The sequence below is a fragment of the Octodon degus genome, unplaced genomic scaffold (assembly GCF_000260255.1).
Source record: "Octodon degus isolate 3935 unplaced genomic scaffold, OctDeg1.0 scaffold00082, whole genome shotgun sequence".
Taxonomy (NCBI): domain Eukaryota; kingdom Metazoa; phylum Chordata; class Mammalia; order Rodentia; family Octodontidae; genus Octodon; species Octodon degus.
Genome location: NW_004524658.1, coordinates 7,555,780 through 7,569,811, shown reverse-complemented (window position 1 = coordinate 7,569,811; position 14,032 = coordinate 7,555,780). Strand labels below are relative to the sequence as shown.

The window sequence follows — 14,032 nt, the reverse complement described above, 5'->3', positions numbered from 1 at the left end:
CCTGTCTCCTCTTTAGATCCTGAGTTTTCATTTTTCCAAGTCCTAGCATCTGGGACAGTTGAGCCTCAATAAATACTTGTTAAATGAAGGAATAACGTAACCACAGACTTTGGCTTTAGAAAATATTTCACAAATCTCAGTTCTCTTTTATGCTGTCTTCTACCTCCTATTCTATTTAGTGCCTTAAAACCATAATTTCCATTTCAGCTCAAGCTAGGTCACCATTTGCTGGCCTCCCAGCCACAAATGTCCACTTTTACAGAGTCATGTTGCCAGTTGAGATGAAAAGAGTATTTTTCATTTTCAAGTCCCATTAGTTTAGAGTGAAGGAAAAAATTCCTCTCATTCATCAATTATATCTTACAGTCTTGCTTCAGTCAAGCTTTCTGTCACACACACAGATTTTGAAGAGAAATGGCTTTGTCATTTTCATTCCCACCCTTGCCTTGTAAAGCAGAATTTACCCAACAGAAATAATGACAGGAAAGAAAAACTGGAGGTGATGTCCCAACCAATTTAAACCAAAAATTCAGCTCAGTATTGGGTGGGTTCTTGTGCCTGTCTGCTGGGAGGCTAGATTTCTATGTGTGCTCTACTCTCTGGCTAGAATCATTTCCCAGCTCAAATGTCTCACCTCTGATGCCATCCACACGGAGGGGGTTGTTTTCCAGAGATCTTAGGGTGTTGAACAACATCCCTGTCTCTACCCACTAGATGCCAGTAGCATCCATAAGTTGTAGAAGTGAAAAATGTCTCTAGACATTGCCAGATGTCCCTAGGAGGCAAAATCACCCCTCATTGAGAATAATTGACTAAATGACTCCTGTTTGCCCTTCAGATTTTATCCTTTGGAAGCCCTGCTTGGCTGCTTGAAGTAGATCTAATGGTTCATTATATGTCTTTATAGCATTGTGTGTCATTCCTTTAATGCATATACGAGGGTTTATAATCACATATCTATTGGACATGTATATTAGAGATTTCCAGAGGAAAAGAACCACAGGGCATAGATGTATAGCTAGAAGAGAGGAGAGTTATTAGCAGAATTGGCTCATGCAGTTATGAAGGCTGGGAAGTCCCACAGTAGGCAGGTTGGTGGGTCAGCTCAAGGCTGAGAGCCAAGGAAGCTGATGGTGTAATTCTCAGGGCAAGACCGAAGCCCAGATTATCCAGAAGGCTGCTGGCATACGTCCTGGAGCCCCAGGGCCAGGCAGGCTGGAGTACTGATGTGCAAGGGCAGCAAGAGGAGAGAGTATTCCAGCTATGGAGCAGAGAAAGGAAAATTTGCTTTCTTTTTTTGTTCTCTCCGGGTCCTCAGCACCTAGTGGTGCGGCCTACACTGAAACAAGGTCCCTCCAACTCAGTACACTGGCCCATATGCCAGGCTCCAGGTAGACCCCTCACAGCTATACCCAGCAGTAATGCCTCACCAGTTTTCTAGGTGTTCCTTAATTTTGTTACAGTGCCATTTAGAAGTAACTGTTACAACATTGTTATTGTCTCCTAGGCGATAAGATCCCTGAAAATGAAAATTAGTTCTGTTCTGTTCACTGTTGTATGCTTTGTCCTTGTTATAGTACCTGGCTCCTATTACTTACCTCAAAAAAGTATATAATCTCTGACCTTAATAGCAAAAAATTTAACAATGTAGGTGTGACCTGCTAGTGAGAGGTCTCTGAGAAGCAATATAGTTTGAGAAGAATGGCAGCTTTTAATATGTTCTGAATACGTGAGAGAGAGTGGAGAGCACCTATGAAATGGACAGCGCAGGAAAGTCCGATGAGACACTCCGAGATGTGGAAAGATGCACACATGCAGATGCTCGCGTCTGCAAGAACTGTGCCATGCAGGCTGACACCCAGCAGGAGCTGAGGCTGGTGCAGTGCCCTGCACTCCAGGAAGGACTTTGCCGTGCGCGCCACATTTACAGGGCCAGCAGCACCGACGTGGGCAGCAATAGCAGCTGCAGCAGCGGGAGACCCCAGGACAGGCTGGGTGAGATGGCAGGGATCTGTTCCTAGCTCTGGATGTCTTACATTCAAAACAAACTTTTTCCCTTTTTTTTAATGAATTCTTCATTGTGAAGATGTAAACAAAACAGGAACTAACCTATTTCCTCTTATTTATTTGTTGTTGTCACATTTTCCAAGGTCTTGAATTGTTCTTTTTTTTTTTTTTTCTAATTAATTTTATTGGGAAAGAAATAGCAATGAGACAGTTTCAAAACAGGTTACTAGGACAGTTACAATAATTAATAAATTGCATATTGTTGTCTTCGTAGTGGTTTTCACAGTACAAGGTGCAAACACGATATCCTGTCCAAACACTATTAGTACAAATTAAGAGAAAGTAGCTGTATATCTACCGTAACTATTTTGTATATATAGATAGAAAATGGTCCTTCATTTATATTCCCTTTTTTTTGGTCAGTTTTGTCAAAGATGGGTATTCCATTGCCATTTAAATATTGTAGGTACATGAATTCAGCAAAATAATCCAATATAGTCTCGTAGTCCATAATAGTAGTGGGTTATCCATATGACTGGCAATGTCAGAAGTTGTTGACTTGAGCCTTTCACAGCTCAGCATATTAATATGGCTTGACTTTATATAACGCGTTTTTATACTTTTCTGCCGGATGGTTAAGACCAAGATAGATCAAGACCTATATAACAAGAAATGTAGCTCTTGTATCTGTCAAGGTCAGTCAGATCCTCTCAGGATTTACCCTGAAACCCTCTACCACAATTTGTAGATCCTTTGTCACTATTGGCTGGGGTGATAGCTCAGTAGAATAAGTGCTTGTCTGGCAAGCGCAAGGGCCTGAGTTCAATCCCCGGTTCCATCAAAAAACCAAATGTTTTTGCTTTAAACTTTTTAAAAGAAAATTTATTTGTTGCTTATTTATTTGAGAGGTAGTAGAGTCAGGGCCTAAGGTTGAAAAATCACAGCAGAGTGTTATATCTGGGGTCTACTAATAGGGAAGCACTATAGTCCTACTCCAAGAAACTGTTCTAGGCGTGAAGGGAAAGCAGAAAGACGATTCAGGAGGAAGCTATGTAGGTAGAGAAAGCTGTCTGAGTGAGCCATGGCCTTTAGCAGAAAGATGAGTGGCCAGGGAAGGGAGCCCCTCCAATAAATCAATACTCAGCTTTCTGTACTTCCCCCAACCTCACATTTACTGTTGCTCCTCACGATGGCAATCAATCAGATCCTGAGCCAGGCAAGGCCACCTGCGGAGTCAGTCAACGGAGGTGAGCTTCCAGGAGACCAGGCAGGAAGAAGGGTGCAGACAGGTGGAAGGGGGCAGCAGGAGACAGCCAGCACAGCATGTCACTGTGCACCATCTCAGAAGAGGGGAGATGTAACCTTATTTCAGACTCAGTGGTGATAATTCGTTAATGGCATTGATTTTTCCACAAAGTTGTTGCTGTTTTCTCTAGGAGATGGTTCATGCTTTGAAAGTAGAATTAAGGTAGAGAACTATTGCATGGTTGTCTCAAACAACCATTTCCAGAGTCCCTGCTGTGACTCAGACTGAAAAAAAATGAGGCCAGCACCAGCTTAGGAGCCCCCTGTTAGACGCTCAAGCATGGCAGCTAGAAAGACACCAAAGGAAATTAACTCCACTGCTGCCTCGCTCCTCAGGGGAAAGAGCGTCACACAGGACCAGCCTTTCCCTTCACTTTTGGTGTAAAGGAAGTAGAAGGTGGGTGAATAAGAAGAGCTATCGTGGTTTGAGGTATCAGCAAGAGTACAAGGAAGTTGATGGGGGCAGTTAAGAGAAAGAAATGGCTGTTCCCAGGGTAAGAAAGACTGTGGAACTGAAGGGTAACAGGGAACATTCGGATGTTTGCCAGTGTGTTGTTTTACTATACTTCTTCCCTTTGAAATTTCCTGAAACATCTAAGAAATAATTTAAAGGGTTTCCTAATTTTTAATCTAATTATGAAACTTCATCTAGAGACCTCAGTGCATCCCAGCTTTTTTTATTCAGAACAGAACCGAGGGCCTTCACACTGAGCCATGTTCCCAGCCCTCCCCCTTTCTTAAGTTTGACATAGTAAGTCTGTACGTTGAGCCAGTGCATCAGTCAGTGCTTACTAGAAAAACAAATTTAATAGAAGATATCACATATAAAAGGATCTACATGATTGACTCACAAAGGCCATTGGCTGATTTGGAAGAGTGTAAAAGGGCTATTTGTACCCTAGCGATCCAAAGGATCCACTCGAAGGCCTGGAGCTCACAGAGTGCCATGTGTGAGTCTGTATCAGGAGGCTGAGGGGTCTGTGGTGGAAGGCTGAAGGATCTTCGCTGGAGGTTGAAGAGTCTGTGTGAGAATTCGGGAGATGATGTCCAACAAGAAGGTGAAGACTGGAGCTCCTCCAGAGAAATAGAAGCTGTCCCCCTTTTGCTTTCTGTTTATGTCACTCAGGCCACAAGTCAATTGGTCAATGCCACTTACACTCAGGGTGAGTCTTCTATCTTCACTAAATCCATTCAGCTACACCCAGAACTATGCTAATTCAATTTAGGTGGGCATTTCTTACTCAAATTGATATAGTTAATTGTCACAGCCAGGTTAGGGCCAAGTTTGCAATCCTCCTGCCTCAGCCTCCTAAATCTCCATGTATAGGTATATAGATATGTATATATAAATATAGCATATTCGTACACATAGGTAAACACATAGTCCTGGGATATAGGATTGAAAAATGGAGAAGTATTTTACTAATCTTTTCAGATATTGTGGATATTTTTGATACTGTACCAAACTCAGCAATTCATAGTTTCTTAAAAGTTCAATGTGAAATACAAAACCATATCAATGAAATTTTTATACTGTGTTACATTACAGTCAATTCCCATGTGTTGCACTTTGAATGAACTTGGGCATGGTTTTGTAATATAGTGCAATTGTTCACTTGGAAACTATTGTTCAGTGAGTTATACACATCTTCCAAATGTTCATGCATTTTATTATACAGCATCAAAAACAACATCAATTAATATAATGACATTGGGAGAAAAAGTCTTTAGGTTTTGGGAAGCTGCTGGGTTCACCATTGTGAACAGGTGCAAGTTTTCCAAAATTAGTAGTTTTAGTAACTTTTGTTTGAAAGCTTGATCTTTACCCTTGCCAATTGTGTCATTTATTTCCTTGATCGTGACAGGGTTACTTTGTTCATTTCCAAGCAAGTATCTGGGAAATAACCATTGAAAATGTAGTAGTTTAGCATGCAACTTAAACAAACATACCAATTCTCTTGGAGCTAAATCCTATTTTGGCATACAGAAGTGCTTTATACATATTTCCCATTTCATCAGGTAGAATATTATTATTATTTTTTAAATTATTTATTTATTTTTATTTATTACAATTATTTATTGTGTGTGTGTGTGGCCAGCTCAGCCCACCAGGGGGTGGGGCTGGCTGGCATGTGGTGCTGGGGGATCGAACCGTGGTCCCTGTGCTTTGCCAAGCTTGTTTCAAGTAGGTGCTTTAGACCACTGAGCCATCTCTCCAGCCCCCATCAGGTAGAATATTAAAAAGACACATGTTCAATGGACAATAAATGAAACCATTAATAATACTGCTTCACCAAGGAATTCTTAACTGAAACTGGAAATTTTTGTCTTTCTTTTCTTTTTGACTGTGGATTTATGGAAGTAAAGAAGTCAGTGATTATTGCTTGGCATTGCTATCTTGAGCCATGCTAATAACATCTTAGCAGTATAATGGAAAGAGTTTTGACCTTTTAAGTCTCTGAAAAGGTTATGTGGACTTCCAGGAGCTTGTGGATCACTCTTTGAGAACTGCTGTGTCAGAATGTGTGTTACTAAACTTTCCAAGAAACATCTGCAAAATTGTGACGCTGTCTTTTAGTATTGTGTGGCCAGATAGTGCCCCTGTAAAACAGTGTAAACCTGAAACTGGAAAATAGATCAAGAACCAAGAGAGGAGACAGAATGAAGGTTGAAGAAATTCTGTTATAGGCAAGATAAGTGGTTTATGGTGCAGTGTTTGGAGAGAAACACATGATAAAGATGTTCATTCTAACTCGTCTCTCTTTGCTTTCAATATGCTTGAAGAGCAACATGCTTCAACAAGAACAATCTCAACAGTCACACTGGCTTGCTGGTTCCCACTAATTCCTACTTCTCAGTATACATAGAAATGAGTTAAAAAAAAAAAAAAGAAATTAGTTTGTGCTGGATTTGTTTTGTTTTGCTTTGGCTTTGGAGGGGAGAGAGACAACCAGAACTGAAGGAAGATATGCCTTACTTTGCAATGAGAATTTGCCTTTGGGCACAAATTTGGTTGCTGCCCATTAGTCTGATTTGAACTCTCACTCTGGTCAATTTTAACCTTTCTCTCCAGAGTGCTTGTGGTGGTATTTGGTGACTATTAATAGAGACCTGATGACAACTTTACAAGAAATGCAATTATGTACTTGGGGTTGGAGGGCTTTCTCTTTCTTTCTTTCTTTCTTTCTTTCTTTCTTTCTTTCTTTCTTTCTTTCTTCTTTCTTTCTTTCTTCTTTCTTTCTTTTTTGGTACTGGGGATTGAACCTGGGATGTTGCGCTTGCCAGGCAGGTGCTTATGCCACTGAGCTATTTCCCCAGCCACAGGAGCTTTAGTTTTTTAAATAAATCTAATTCCTATAAAGACTGTTATAGCCACAGAATTGAGTGAAGGAAAGGAGTTGTGTTCCTAGAAGCCGATTTTTAAAAGTCACCCTGGGTAATGTTGACCACATGCATTGCTGTATGTACAGGTCTGGCCCTGGAGGAGGAGAACTGAGAGAGCAGGCCACTGAAGTAGAATCTAGGAGTGACAAAGACAGGAGAACAATAGGCTATGTTCATTGCCTCTGTGCAATTTGGATGTTATTAGAGAAAACAAAACTCTCTGTCCCTTTGGCTTCTTCTCTGGCTCTGAATGGTGTGGGCAGAATTCTTGTGGGCAGGATCCACCCCACCCTGGGAACCAATCTTTTACCCAAACCTGCCCTAGCACCAGGCCAATGAGACTGAAGGGTTTGCTGGCCAGCAGGTTTTACCTTGAGACGTTGGTGGTGGAACACTGGGATGGATGCAGCGGTGAAATCCCAGACTAGGTCAGCAGCTGCCTCATGGATGACTTGGACCTTGCTGGACACACTGATGGGTAATTTGGAATCCAGAGACTATTTCCAAACTGCTATGATAATAGTAAAGAAGGAAATGAAACATGAATCAAAGCAGGAGAAGGGGAAAGGGACACACAATATTTTTGTTCTCATCAGAAACATTTCATTTAAGAAAACTCACAACATGAGCCAAGGTTACTATTGTAGTCAGGGCTTACAAGGGGAGTAATAATACAGAACACATAGTTTATAAGATTATCTTTTAATAGTCACCCAAAGAGTCATATACAAAGAGAGTGCAGGAAATGTTTCCACTCACTAAAAAACAAAAGAATCCAGCTGAGGCCCTGGATCCCACAGCAATATCCTGCGTGAGTCCAGCTGAAGACCTAGAGCCTATGACAGTGCCTCCCACAAGTCCAACTGGAGGCCAAAAGCCCACGACAACATCTCAAGCAGGCCTGTTTCATAGATCTGTACTGGGAAATCCCCAAGGCCAGCAGAGGAAGCTAGAAAGTCTGTGCGAGTGGGATGAAGGATCCGTGCCAGCAGGCTAAATGATCTGTACTGGAGCCAAATCCAAAGCTCTGGAAGCTCAAAGTAAGGCCTAGGGCTCCCTGCAAAAGTACCACAGTCATCCTCAGTGACAGCAAGGACCCAAGCTTCTCTGATGATGAGAACAGCCCAGGATAAATCAGGAAAGCTGGAATGACAAGCTTCTCCAGGATATTGAACAGTGCACCATCTTCCCCTCTGTAATCAGAAAGCAATGCTCAAACACCAAAGTCTTCTCAAAGTGAATCATAGCCGTTCTCAGCAATGTGGTCCTCCTCTGATGAGAATAGCCAAGTTCATCAAGAAAGCCAGCATGACAAGCTCCTCCAAGAGAACCAACAGCTCCCTAATGACCTTGCCTCTTCTTTACAGCGCTGCCTCTTACACTGCTGGCAACAATCCTCAGGTGGGCCTCCCACACCCAGCACCATGCTGGTTCAGTTCTGCTGGGTGTTACAAGTTGGCCACAAGTTGTCAATCCACTACAGTTACTCATAGAGAGAAACAATGGTGTCTTATATTTTAAAAAGCACTTGATCTTCTAGAGCACTTGCACATTTATATTGTCATAGTTGTACCTCTATACAATAAACTGAAATACACAAGGGAAAATTGAGCCCCTCAGATTGCAGAAATGTTGGGAGATATTTCTAAAACAAGGAAATACACAAGTTGTAGAATCTGCCTATATGTTTGAGCCACAAGGTTGTTCCTTGGTATAAAGCTAAAGGTAGGAATGAATACCAATATGAGTACTTTGAGAAAATTCTCCTTTGATGTCACAAAAAACAAGGACCTAACCTTTCTTTCGAATGTAGGACATTCACAATGAGACTAGAAGGTATTCTGTTTTGAACATTTCTGACAAGATCTTTACATTTTTCTTTTTTCTTTTCTTCAAAACAAGAATAAAAGCTTCTGGTGACTTTCAGTTTGCTTTCGTCTTTGTTACTCCAAGGGCAATAAATGTTGACAGTACATACAATTCTAGTAATAAGTATTTGTTTGGCACCTGGTAAAATTTCTAGTATTTGAAGCTCTCTCAGCTTTGAAAGAGCCTGGAAGTTTTTGTTTGTCTCTTGGGTCAGAAAAACTGGCTTGAATCCTACAAATAGCAAAAGACTTCTTGGAGCCCAAGATCCTCATCTGTAAAACACAATGATAGCATTTACTTTGTAAGCTGTTGTAAGTACTAGATTAAAGCATGTATCACACAGAAAAACTGCTGCACAATTGCTCAGCATGTTGGTATGGTGTATGTAGATTAGAGTTGATTAGTCTGAGCTCACAATAATTGATGTTACAATTTTGAGGAACTGTGTTAGTTGCTTAGCCGTGAATAGCTTAGAACAACAATGGCGAAAATCCACACCATGGACATCAGCAATCATAAATCAAGGATTTCCCCAGCTGTTACCTAAAGATTCAAAAGCACACAACAGAACTTTCATAATAAATATGAGTTTTTCCTCTTTGTATTCACTTTCTTCTTTATTGTGATTCAAAAAATTATAATGAATAATACTTTTAGTATAAATATCTTGAAAAATATAAGGAATTTTCTTGGTTTTTTGATGATTGAAAGTGTCACTGAAAAAATCATGGGATTGGATTCCAAGCATCAGCCAACTTAGTGGTTATGGTAGATACTTTTAGTTGCCTACCCATAAAACAATTCCCCTGTCCTTTCCTCTCTTCTCTCACTACAGATTATGTTCCTGATTTCAGGGAAGGTAGGATTTACCTCTAATTTATAGCCCAACAGATGAACTGCTTTAGTTAGTCATGAATATGTGAGTTTTCCTCCACCAGTGATTGAATTAACATTGGGTGGATGATTGAGCGCTGGTTTATATTCTCAGACCCAGGTCAGACTCCTCATTTTAGTTGTTTTCTTTGTTGCTGAGACAAAATACCCAACACCCAAAAAATAAGGGAACAAAGATTCATTTTGGTTCATATTTGTAGAGCTTTCAGTCCATAATCTGCTGACTCTGAGGTAGCGTGGCATAGGAGACAGGAACAATTCATGGCATGCAGAAGGTAGCAAAGCAACAGATGTTAGCTGCTCCTTTCTGCTTTTTAAATTGTCTAATCTATCAGGATTAGGATAGTGCCAAACCAATCAGTGAACTGATTTAGTAATCACCCACCCTTAGTCCCAGCACCTTTAATCCTAGCAATGCACCTCAATCAATCACATATGCTACATCCAGCCATCTCTGAAAAAGCCCCCATCCATGACCATATGAGGCTTGGCGGAGACATTTAGACTGTTAGAAAAATTTTTTGAAGGGGCCGGGGAGATACTTCGCTGGCAAGCGCAAAGGCTTGAGTTCAATTCCCGGTTCTGCAAAAAAAAAAAAAAAAAAAAGTTTTTGAGTGTTTTCTTCTCCATCCATTGTAATATAACCGTGTGACAAACAGGCAACAGGCAGGCAGGCAAAAAGTCACCTCCATGATGTCTCAGAAGAAATGTAGGGAAAGTCAATTTTTGTGATGACATCACTGAGCCATTGATTAAAATCTGGTTCTACCACTCTGTAATAAAATGATTTAAACCAAAACTAGAGGCCAGGAGAGGGCTCAGTATAATAAGCACTTCCCTGGCAAGCACAAGGGTCTGAGTTCAATCCCCAGTTCCATCAAAAACAAACAAATAAATAAATAAATAAATATATTTCCCTGTTATTTACAGCCAGATGCATTTTTATACAATACAGGGAGGGCAATATAAGGCTGGTTTTTCAGTTTCCCAGGTTATACTTTATAGTTGATACCTACAGCCCATCTCTAATCTCAAAAGTATAGGACTCAGCATGAAATGAGGCTGGATTACGGGGAGAAGCTAGGTCTGCAGTGAGGACCTCCTCCTGGGTCTGTGCGGGTTGGTTCAGCCATGATAAATGAGTCAAGCATCACTTTGAAGTACTTAAGGAGACTCACACTGACACCTAGAGACTTCACTCTTGGGCATAGTATAATCAGGATCCTTTTAAGATTATTTTTATTGTTATGTGTTCCTGAGTTATTCTGAATGCTTACCAGAAAAAGAGTGGCAGAGATATGATGAAAAGGTGCTCTAAAAGCTGTTTTTATTTCTCTTTTCCAGAGAGAGAGAGAGAGAGAGAGAGAGAGAGAGAGAGAGAGAGAGAGAGAGAGAGAGAGAGGAAAGAACACACCATCAGGCATGTGAGAGCGGAAGAGGATAAAACTTTGCTCACAGAGGAATCAGTAAACTAGCGCATGGACTCCAGACGAGGTGTCAGAACAAGATAGTGACTGCCCACAAGACAGGGAAGGCTTACAACTTCATAAAGTAATGCTAGCACCAACAGCACAGAAGGAGGATGTTTTGAAAAGCAAGATATAGGTCTTGCTTTTGGATGCAGACTTGAAGAATTCTACCTCTCTGGATAGTTTCTCTGGTTGCCCTCATAGTTGGGGGTTTTCACACTTGCGATAGGAGCTCTGGACACAGAAGACAGGAAATGGGAGCATGTGAAATAGCCCTGTGTCCCTCATCTCCTCACAACCACAGCTCCTGGCCCTTCTCATCTCTGTGTGGCCCTGATGGTGTCTGCCTGTAACTTCTTCGCATACTCCAGAGGCCCTGAGCTTCAGAGTGCTCAGCTGCAAGGCTAATGCCGGAGAGGGACAATGGTGATAGTGAGAAGCCACATTCATGGCTCTCAGCACTAGGAAATGGCAGAGAATTCTAGGAAGTCTGTGAATGGCCTCTGAGGCTGTATAGAGCTTATAAAGTCCTCCTTTCTCCTTTTGCTGAAAACTCCCATAGAAGTGAAAGGAACCTCTGTCTGGTTTATTTCAAAGGAGGGTTTGTAAAAAAAAAAATATACTACATATTATCTAAGTCGCTCCTCACTGGCTAATTTTCAGAGCTAAATATCCCAACCGCTTCAAAACATTTCTTTTTCATATTATTCAAAGGGATGGAGAATGGGGCTTGACATAAAACACAGTTTCCATTTATACGATCTGTTTCTCTCTCTAGGGGGGTAGCAGATGTTTAAACCCTTTCAGAAACTATTTTTAAGGCAAAACTGCTCACTGATACATGTCCATCAGAATAAAGCTGACTTCAAAAAGGACAGGCGTTGCTGCATTGTATTCTTCTTATTAGGTATCAGTGGACTCTATGTCTTGTAAAGCTGTTGATATTCATGAATGAAGCCTGACCCAGTTCTCTTACTAGAGAGAGAAGCTAGGAAGAATGTGTCAGGGCCACTCTGGAGTCCTGGCCTTTCTTCTAGGGTGTGTGAGTGAAATTGTAAGAGTAATATGTAGAGGAATAATTATAACATCACCTCACTCCCCTCGTGTCTAGGAAGCAGGCAGGCACATGCAAAAGAATGTATGCACGGTTGTGTGTGTGCATGTTCATGTGTATTTAAGCTACAATTATGCTACTATTGCATCCTTCAAATTTAGAGAAATAATTCAGTGACAGAGATGCATTCAAAGTTACCTGAAAAAAAACGGTGTGTGGGAAGCCATCTTTCTCCTGTGTGTCACAATGATTTGAAAAAGTGGAAAGTCAAGGAAAAGTCACATGTTCTAGCCACAGGAAAAGTAGGAAATGAAGTAGTCAGGTGAAAGGGAAAAGAATAGTGGTTCAGTTCCACACAGGCAGCCTGCTCTTCATGTGATCTGTTCTTCCATCTTACTATTTCTGCTTTCTCATAGCTTTTGCTACAAGAAAAACTCATGTGACAATTTCTACTTCCCCCTAATCTCTCTCTGGTCATATGCAGATCCAACAGAATCTGACGCTTTCTCTCAATGCATTGTTTCATCCCCAGAGCTTGCCTCATCCCGCCTCACAGTCTCTAGGAGGGAAGGTGATAATTCAGCTTATCTCTGTACAGGAGTGTCCCCATTTTGTGGTTTTATTCTCTGTGGCTTCAGTTACTCGGGTTCAACCTCTAACAGAAAACATTCAGTACAAAATTAGAGAAATAAACAATTCATAGGCTTTTTTAAATTTGTTAACTATTCTGAACATCATGATAAACTTATCTCCATTCCACCCTGTGTGAGAATCATTTCTTTGACCAGTGTTTCCATGCTGTATATGCTACCTGCTTGTTAGACACTTAATAGTCATCTTGTTTATCAGATCAGCTATTGCAGGATCACAGTGTTCCTAGTCCAGTAATCCCTATTTTACTATTTCATGGCTCCAAAGCACAAGCATAGGGTGGGTAGCAATTTTGACGTGCCAAAGAGAAGCCATAAAGTGTTTCTTCTAAGTGAAAAGGTGAAAGCTCTCAATCAGAAAAATAAATCAGGAGAAAGCCTTCTTCCTTTTCGTCTGGCGGCAGCCATCAGATAAGCCGAGACGGGTGCGTAGAAGCGCATCCAGGAGCTGTGGAGGAAGAAGCAGTCTGATGTGACGCGCTTTCTGCTGCGGTCCGCTGCTGGCAGCACCACAGCTCTGGGCGCTCCATGGGACTCCACACCCCACCCGGCCGGACAAAGCTCGCAGACTTGGATACAAGGCCAAGCAAAGGTATGTCATATACAGTATTCGTGTGCTGCGCGGTGGTCGCAAACGTCCAGTTCCTAAGGGAGCGACTTATGGCAAGCCTGTCCATCACGGCGTTAACCAGCTGAAGTTTGTGCGAAGCCTTCAGTGTGTTGCCGAGAAGCGAGCTAGCCGCCGATGTGGGGCTCTGAGAGTTCTAAATTCTCGCTAGCTTGGTGAAGATTCCACATACAAATTGTTTGTGGTTAACCTTATTGATCCATTCCACAAAGCCATCAGAAGAAATCCTGACACCCGATGGACCACCAAACCAGTCCACAAGCACAGGGAGACGCGTGGGCTGACATCTGCAGGCCGCAAGAGTCGTGGCCTCGGAAAGGGCCACACGTTCCGTCACGCTATTGGTGGTTCTCGCTGTGCAGCTTGGAGAAAGCGAAATACTCTCCAGCTCCACTAATAATATAAGTGACGTTTGTAAAATTCATAACTCAACAAACAACAAAAAAAAAAAAAAAAAAAAAAAAAAAAAAAAAAAAAAAAAAAAAAAAAAAAAAAAAAAAAAAAAAAAAGAAAGAAAGAAAAATAAACCAAATGGTAAAGTTGCTAAGATAGTGAAGAAGGAAAAAGAAAGGCACTAGATTTGTTTTTGTACTTCAAATTACAAAATTTATGGCCTCAACATATGGTAAGTGCTCAGTTACAGGCTTCTCTGCCATCTTTCTACGGCTTCAGGTGTTCACAGTGGGAGGCCCCTGGTTAAAGGAGCTGTCATATTGCTGGCCATCTTGTGAACTGACTACTGTTAGGTACAGCCAGCTGTACCCTAGGACTA

At 41.4% G+C, this 14,032-nt stretch overlaps 1 pseudogene; it reads left to right on the top strand.

The window, feature by feature from the left end:
• The first annotated feature begins 1,757 nt into the window (after positions 1–1,757).
• Positions 1,758–13,657, top strand: LOC105742914 (annotated as a pseudogene).
• The last annotated feature ends 375 nt before the right edge of the window (positions 13,658–14,032 follow it).